The following is a 9,228-nucleotide window of genomic DNA, read 5'->3' as shown; positions in this document are numbered from 1 at the left end:
CCGTGTCGATGGACAGTGGGAATTTGTTTCACCGCCGGGACGCGTTGCTCTGTCGGCTTATCTTGTATTCTGCGTGGTGTGCTCTGGACAAGGAAGGAAGAGTTCTGGTGTGAAAGTCCACTCTGAGGTGATGTTACGCCCAAATAGCTAAAATTTAACTATTTAAAAACCCCCAATGCCCTCCTCTGCTCTCCAACCTCCCAAAGCATTATACAGCTATTGGAGTCAGGGCACAGAAATCTGTGTGTTGATGTCTTTTTCTTGGCAGCTCTCTTCATAGATTTTTTTTTTTTCATAGAATCGTTCAGCTGGAGCAGTTAAAAGGAAAACCAGGACCTGTACATGCAAGTTTTGTAGTAATTTTCCTTGGTGTTCTTGCATAAGAACATTCTGCAGGCTTGGCTTTTGTAGCTGAGTTGTTCCCTTTAAGCGCATAAGCTCTGTCCTGGATAGTTGTTTGTAAGTGGGCTAGAAACAGAGGTATGGAAAGGGGTATGTGCTGCAGCAGGAGGAAACAGTTTGAAGGAGTGGACCAAATTGTGTGTGGGAGCTGCATGGAGGGTCAAACAGAGGTCTGCTTCTATAAAGTATGTAAGTTAGTTGCCAACACAAATACTACCTAGGAGTTTACATGTGCTGAGAGAACACAGCACAGCCCTGCAACTGGAACGGAATAGAATAACCATCGGTCTGGTTCCCCGAGGATGTCAGTCGAGAAGGGAAGTGTGCGATGCCAGAAAGCCTGGATGGAACAGCAGGTTTAGAGGGCTTGTCGTTTGAACTATTATTAATTATTGCTCTTGCTATAATGGAACACAGACTAGAAGCTGATTTTTTAAAAAAACTATAATGAAAGCAGAAGTCAGCAGAGGGATTTCTCTGCTGTGTGGCAGAGGACTGGTCCAGGAGCAGCTCCCGCTCGGGGAGGTGAATTCCCAGAGTGATGCTGCTCTCCGTGCAGTTCCTGGGCTGGCTGGCAGCCCGCTGCCAAACACCAGTTTGGAGAGAAGAAGTGAACTGAATGGATCAGAAAGCTTTCCCTAGCTTGTGCTGCTGTCTCTTTTGTCGGAGTGAGGTTCCAGTTGGAAAGCAGCCATCGACACCTTTGGCTGCGAGTGCCGAGAGGATGCAGAGTGTGATGGCAAGTGCCCTCCAGGCTGGACGCTGGCTGGAACCGCTGTTTGGGCCGTCCAGTAAATAGCTGGACTTGCTAGAAGGAAGTCTCTCCATCACGTTAACATAGACCATGTCGTGCAGCAACTGTTCCGTTTAAGGAGCGTACATCAAAGAGTTAAAATATCGGTTGTTTTCTGAGGAAAGGAAGAAAGAAAAAAAAAAGATCTGTCTTATAACTGGGATGCTTTTCAGGAACTTGGCCGCTCTCGATGCGAGAGGCATGTGCTTTTCCGCCCTGCTTTAGGTGATGGCTTAGTTCAAGGGGGCCCAGATTTGGCTCAGTCAACAGTTGTGTTGGCGTCTTGCCATCCAATGTGCATAAAATGGAGCTGACTGCGATTCCTGCCTCACTCTAACATGGAGGGCTGGCCTGGGGAGACCCGAGGCCCCGCTACGCCTCACGGGAGGTTGGCTTGGCTCTGACAGTTACCCAGGGATGTGCAGTCCCTGCAGCGCAAGCTGTTGCATTGCTTTTGAGTCCCTGCGTTGTATTTTGGTGCCTCGTCTCAACTAACGCGTTTCATCCCTTGTCGTGCCTGCGCTTCCAAAATCTTTCTTCCTTCTCGCAGCGGCTTGTGCGCTCTTCCAGATGTACATGGTTCTCGTTTGCGGGCTCTTCTGATGATTTTGTGGCTTATGCGAACTGCCACAAAATCAAGATAAAACACAACTGGCATTTTAGCTGCTCCAAGAACATTGTGTGTAAATAAACCACTAAATGGTTTAGCTTGTGAAATGTAAATACACACAGCTCAGCCCTCCGCAGCTGATGGTGTTTTCCTATCTCCCTTCTTCCCCTCCCACCCCTGCCAAGAGTAGGCTCGCCCCGATGTTCTTTTTTCCGTTGCTCTTTCGTACAATGCAGATGACTGCTAAGTACCATGTAGGTGGCATGCAGGCACCACTACAGATTCATGATTTGAATTTGGATGGAAGGAAGCACTCACATCCTCTTCCACATCGCTTCTGAACTGTCTGCTGGGGATTCCTGGACTTCGATGACCCAGAAACTCTGCCTCGGTTTGACTTGGAGGTTGAGCTCGGTTTTGGTAGCAAACTAGTTAAGCTGGCAGAAGAGCAGAGGCCCAGCTGCGATGACATTTTTAGCCTCTGCCCTTTGCTCATCCTATACACAAAAGGTCACGAACTGCAGTGAAAGAGGGATCACAGAGGGCGCAGGATGGACAAAGGTGGAACAAATTGCCAGTGGCAGAAACATAAAGAAGAGAAGTAGAAGGTTTGTGTTACGAAGGTAATTGGAAATGGCCATGTGCATCCCAGGGTGATATCACTTCTCTTGTATTGAAAGTGAGTCCGCCCAGGGTGTGTTTACAAGAGTCAGCTGGTAAGGTGTGGCTTAGATGATCTCAGTGCAGAAAGCAGGAAGGGCCGAGCTGTTTCCATGGTAGGATGTTAATGAGCCGCTCGCACGGTTCAGGAGCCAGGATGCCAGAGCTGCACTTCCCGATGCAGACAGGTGTGCTTAAAGCAACAAAAATGATTTTTAAAGACGTGCAAAACAAATGAAAAGCCCTATTCTACAGATTAAGCACGTGTTTGGACCTAAAATGATAGAATTGACGCTGCATGCTGGATGTTGAAACTCATTTGGCTCGAAATGGGGTTGGGTTTGTGGTGGTGGCAGTTTCATATGGGAAGTCTTGAGATTGTTCCCGCGGAGGTGTCAAAGGTAATACAGAGGCGGGAGCTCAGCCCGACCCTGGGGTCTTAATGTGAAACACTGCGTGTTCTGGCCTGCTGATACGCTGAGGAATGAACTACACGTTCACGTCAAAGTATTACATTTTCAGCTTGTGGTGATAATACAGAATTCTTGTATAACTGCGTGCCTGCTGTCTGTCGCTTCCCCTTGCCATAGCAACGTGCGTCTGGAGGATTGTTTTTATCTTGTTTTCTTATATATCCCCTTCCCTCTACTTTTCCATTTTTAGGAAACAAACTTTATGCAATTGCACAGTGGGGCTTTCCCCTTTTCAGTTCTTCTCCGACCAGCTTTCAGATCACTTGATGTAACCGGTGTTGCTGTAGTGTCACAGGCTCAGTCAGTTTTGTTCCTTTTATTGTTTTCAAAAAATGCCTTCCCTCATGCTTAATCTTTAGGGATAGTACCGCTTCTGCAAGTTAGCTGTAAAAATTTTAGTAGGAAAAATACTTTTTTTGAGAATTCCTGGTAGGAGTGTTTGCTTGTGATTTTCAGTCAGCCACACAGTTTGCAAAATAGAAATTTTGGTGGGGTTTGAAATGAGGAAACATCCAGGCAGGAAGAGCAGGACTTGACCTGTGTTATCAGCTAAATAAAACAGCTGCTCGTTTCTTAAGTTACATTTTAAGTTGCTTTTTGTGGCATTCAAACAAAAAATGTCTCTGGCGCCTGGGCTCTGCCCAAGTCCTTTTCTTTGTGTATTCTGTGTGTGTGTTTCTCCGGCAGTGAGCTTCACGGCTCCACAATCATCGCTCCGGCTGTGCTTCCAGCCTGACCTGAGCGCCACTGTCCTCCTGAGCCCTGGATGGGCGCATCCTGCTCGCAGGTGCCTCCCGCAGCGTCCTGCAGAAGGAGCTGGCTCCGTCTGGCAGAGCTGCAGGCACTGCAGTGCAGATGTGCCCTGAGGTGAGCAGTGGCTGGGCATGAGAAATGTCGGTGTTTGGTTCCAACCGTTAGTAAAAGCCCAGGAGTAATAAAGGAATCCTTTCCCCCCACGTGGAGATTTTATAAAGAGATGGTCTGGTGTGTAACGGCTGCTTGCTGTTCCCTCTGAAGGACTGTCTCCAGCAGCCTGTGAACCTTCCAGTGCGGGTGCCCCCCTGTGTCTGGGGGGGTGTTATTGATTCATTTCAGTGTTTCTTGGGTAGAACCGAGCGATGTCCCGGGAATGTCAGGACAGTGGCCCTTGGTGGAGAATTAGGCATTCTGGTGAGAGAGATGAACGTGCGTTCTAATACATTTCGTGTTGTCTGCGGCTCTGTCAGGACTAGCACTCTGAGCAGGTGACGTGGAAATGCACAGGTGGTTTTCCCAAAATGGGCAGTATAGCTTTGGAAGAAAACACGAGAGGCGAGTGTGCCAGTCTGTAGAACAAAAGGAGAGGCAAATGGAGAGCCAAGGTAGACATCTTGCTTGATGAAGGTAAGATCGGATGTTTCTTGCTAGAGATTTTGAGACGTGACAGTTCCAAGCTTTGGGTATGAGTGAGTAGAGCTTAGTCTCAGCTGTGTTGTTAATTTGCGGGTAAGAAATTGATACCAACTGAGCATCTGGCTTTATGACTTGTCCCCTTTTGGCAATGATGCTGTGGAAGAGAAGAGAGCTGGTCTCTTTGACTCAGGTTTTGAGACCTTCAAAATCATCACAGACTGGAACATTTTTTCCACCATTGGTTTCTGTGGAGAGCAGTTCTAATAACGCCTTAGTTTGGGAAAATTCCTATATCAACAAGATGGACTTGGAAAGTGTGTTTGCTTTTGCTTTTTGGTTACCGCTGGCATCTCTAAGAAAGGATTGGGAAGCATTTGAAGAAGAGAATTTATATTTCTGTGCTGTGATTTCCTGATTAAAATGGTAAAACCATCCATGAAGCTGTGAATGGATGCAGAGCTCAACTCCAGAGCTTCAGTATTAATCAGAGCCTCAACTGTAAACCCCAAGCCAGTTGTATTTGATGCAAGCAATGAAATTCCAGATCGGCGAGAGTTTAGGACTTGCAGTTGATTTGGCAGTCCACTGCTCTGTGTTACACCTGCCGCAGGAGGTTTTGATTCTCAGGCTAAAGGTTAATCAGCGTAGTTCATTGCCTCATTTGCAGGTACCTGTCTTGAGGTGGGTGTGCAAAAGAAACACGAGCATTTATTCCAACACAGGGGGTGCTCTTCCTCTCCCTCGTATCCACATCCCCAACTTTAACTATCCTGGATTGTCCTGTTAGATTTGCATCTGCTGTCCTGTTCAGAAGGTTGTGTATGGGTTATTCCAGGTGCAGAGCTGAAGGCTCAATAATCAAAACGGCTGGAGCCTGAAATAAAATACAGATTCGATTCTAATTTTAGCCAAGAAGCTTCCCTGGGTCACATTGGTCAGTTCTCTGTATTGTAATAAATTTGTTCCTGTGCATAGTGTGCTTGTTCACCATCCGAACTTCTCTCTTTGGAAGGCTGGAACGCTGTCGAGGGGGGTATTTCTGAGGCACGGGAGGTCACCTGTTACACGGCATTAACGAGTGACACGTTCTGATTTTTGGAAGAGTTATTTCTGAAAGATGCGCTTTCAGAAAATCATGCCCTTTTTTTCTGAAAGAGATAGTTTAAAGTAAAAATCTCTAAAGATTTAAAATTAAATTGGTCTAGTTTTGAAGCAAGAAAGACGGGTTGTGTATCGTGTGGGCAGTATCCATGCTCTGTACAGCTTCTCTTCGGTAGCCGGGCTCTAATTGCCGTGGTACAATACCAGACAGAACAAGTGTGTCACTGAGGTCGTTGTAATGAGATTGTTTGCCTCTAGTAGTACAAGGTGAGAATTTTAAGTCTTAAAGCTGCTGCTCTGGTGAGAAGAGAGCTGTTCTTTCAACTGGCCATTTAGGTGAAGCAGACAAAACACTGCTAATAGGTACTGACAGCTTTTACCCTCTAACTGTTCATGTGCTGGGGCTGTGCGGGTTGATGGCGAGGCGAGAGGCACTCGAGGTTCCGCAGCTGAGCAGAAGCGATGGCTTAAAACAAGACAGGTCAGTTGTACGAGTGCCCTGTCAGGAGATCGAGGAGCCACGTCCAGCCAGCTCTGCTACGCAGCTCTAGGAAACTGCCCCCGATTCTGCCCGTCTGTGTCAACAACTGATACCCCTGCCCTGCCGCCGCTGCAGAATGCTGTGCGGTTCCAGTAACACTGCCTGTTCTGCGCAGGGAGGTTTTATTTGCCTGCGAGTCAGCTGTGAAGCTGTCACCGCCCTCTTCTACCAGGGAGCTCGGTGGCAGGTCGCAGTGATCCTGGCTAAGCAATAAATCTGGCCGTGTGTGTAGTGCAGTTATTTAACAGATCTACGCCTGGCTTCCATTGCCAGCCCGATTGCCTCGAACCAGAGCATTCTTCCCCCGTTGACAAAGCGTGCCCTGCTCTGCAGGCCCGTGTCCCGGCGCGGGGCTGTAGGCAGAGCGTGCTGTTGACTTCACTGCTCTTTTTCCCTTCCGGCTGAGCCTGGGAAACCTCAGCCGAAAGCTGGCAAACCACAGGGAAGTGGAAACGTGTGTGACGTAAGTGACACATAACTTTCAAAATACCGGCTAGCATCATGAATCTTCTGCCCGTCTCCCCTACCCGTGTGCCCGCTGCCGTTCAGCTCCAGCAGCTGCGCGTGGCCCTGCTGTCCCTGGGGGTCTGGGAGCTCTGGGTGCCACAATGGGATGAATTTGCAAAATCTGTCGATATGTTGTGCTAAGGAAACCTGGACTTGTGCGTTCTGAGAGTGCGTTGGGAAGAACCTGGCACGCAAAGTGCAGTGCTTGGCTAGCACAATTTTTCTGCCTTGTATGGCCTGAGGAGTTGGCAAAATCTTTGAAAGAATAATAAGTTCCACTGGAAGCCACCATTTTCTGACTTATTTAACCAGTGCTTCAGTATCTCCTTTTGCAGACTCTGGAGATGTTTTTTTAGCATGCACTATGTAAGAAAAAAGAGGAAAAATTCTCATCGCAGAGCAGCCCAACATTTTTTTTTCTGTGAAAGAAAGCAAAGAGCATCAAGCACAAGAACAAAAAATTAAGTGATAATTCTGTCAAATCTGGGCTGTCAGAACTGGGAGACCTGTGTGTTTGCAGAAGAGGAGCACGGATCTGTAGCGTTACTTCTAGTATTAAAAAGGAGAGACTCCTAGTATTAAAAAGGAGAGGTCCACATTGTGGATGTACTACCGGTTGCATTTTATTTATGTTTTTCATTTGGAGCCCAGCAGTCCCTGGGGAAAGGACGATGTCAGTAGCTATATTCCTCCCGTTGCTGTGCCCACTTGCTGTTTCTAATAATAATTCTTTCTCCCGTCTGTAATGCTGCTGCGTTACAACACAGTCTTTAGTGCGGGGAAGACCTCCTCTTCCCCGGAGCTGCTCGTGATGGGAGTTCTTCCCCTGCACAGCACCAAATTCCACCCCCTCTGGAGCATGAGAAGCCAAAACCAGTGCATGAGACAACTAATTTTATTTTCCTTCTCTGTCAGCTGGTAAAGCAGCTTCACCTATCCCTTCACAGCTCCTGTTGTCCTTTTTCTTTACACCTTCCCTCCCTGTCTTTCTTTGCTGCTCAGGCTTGTGCTGTGGCTCAGTGAAATCAGGGTTTAAATTGCAGCAGTGCCTGCCTCATGTCTGCAACCAAAATGCTTCTCTTGATTTGAAATCTGTAGAAGAATTACCTTCTGGCAGCTATTCTAAAGATATCTCACAGAGGGAAATGGTTATGCTTATTACTACTCTGCTTAATTCTTTGCTGCTTTTACTGCTTTCTTGGTTGAAACCTTTATTTCTTTTCCCGAGTGTGTTTTCCTAGAAGGAAGACTCTGCGCACGATGTGATTCAGTCTGAATATTTTTATAATGCATTTTCTGTATGGTGTTATTTTATAATCATCATGAAGATAAATCTGACGTGTTACGAGTAAGAAACCAGTCCATTCTGAACAGAACTCATGCTTACTTTTGAAGCGTAACCTTTGAGAATTTTCAGTAGAATTGTCCACTACACCGAGTTCACGTGCAAATGCAGTCGGTGGTTCACAAGTACTCCTGTTGCTGCCTTTAATTATCTTGCACGGGAGTGAAACTTGATCGCAGTCATCGTCACTGTCCGAGGCTGGTTCCTGGGAGCGAACTGCTCGTGTCTGCCCGGAGGGGCTCTCTCTGCTGGGTCTGTTCTGTCCCACAGGCAGCTGTGCTTGCCTCTTCGGCCATTAAGAACAGAGGTAGTTTTGTAATTGTGTGGGTAACTAAGGCTTCATTCATTTCATTCTACTTTTATCCATGATTTAGCTGTTTTGTTATAACCCAGAAGCAAAGAGAGCAGGCGGAGACTTCTGTGTTTGCTGTGTTAGGTGCTGATGGAATGGCTCTTCATAAGCACCTGGAGTCTTCTCCGTTCATTCCCATGTCTTAGATCAAGCGTCTTCTGGTCACTTCCCTCCTTCTAAAAGCATTGGTGGCAAATGAGATTAATTTTTGCACCTGTTTTACTTCCCAGGTGCTTAAGGTTGGGTGAGAGGACTGCCATCCAAATGTTTTATGAACGGTGGAGTTGGGCTCAGCAAGGCAGAGAAGCTGGCAGATGCCGTTTTACAGACATGATGCGGGGCAGAGCTGTCAGAGTTCCCCAGAGTTCCCTTCAGAGCCCTTTCTAGAAAAAGCGCTACATGTGTGATTTAAAGCACGCTGACGAAAGTCTTTTATTCCGGGTCCCACACACTAGTCTGTCTTGCATCATATGAAATACATATGGCAATCCGGATGAGAACCAGGTAGAGGGTCTCTTTGGAATGCTGAATGATACAGATGGTTCCATGGCAGCAGCTATCGGAATGATTTTTTTTGTTTGTTTACTGCTATTAGCTGTGTTTCAGTCTTCTTTTTTTTTTTGTGTCAGCATCTTTCTGTAACCTGAGAGAGGGTTTTTCCCTCCTTGCTCTGCAACAAATATTTTTCCCACCTTGTGATACCTTTCAGATGGGCAGGCAGTGAATTTTCTAGCGTGTCTTTTACTGACTGCATACTGCCCCCTTCCCAGAGGGAGCTGGTGGATGACCTCAGGCTGGGAACTAGAGGGGTTTACTGGTCTGGCACAGGTTGCGTCAGCCAATGTCGGCAGCGGTCAGGGTAGCCGGGCAGCGTTAGCTTCAGAGTAGTGTGAGATAAAATTGACTTTACGGTTAAATTAAAGGAATGGTGTACAGACTGTATGAAATGTACTTTGCGATTTAAGCAAGCACCTCAATTTTCAACCGTGTGTCTGAAGCTGCTCCAGCGTGCCTGCGCTGCCTCAGCCGAGCGCTGCAGAACCCGACGCCTC

The sequence above is a fragment of the Apaloderma vittatum genome, unplaced genomic scaffold (assembly GCF_000703405.1).
Source record: "Apaloderma vittatum isolate BGI_N311 unplaced genomic scaffold, ASM70340v1 scaffold31704, whole genome shotgun sequence".
Taxonomy (NCBI): domain Eukaryota; kingdom Metazoa; phylum Chordata; class Aves; order Trogoniformes; family Trogonidae; genus Apaloderma; species Apaloderma vittatum.
Note: the sequence above shows the minus strand (reverse complement) of the source record.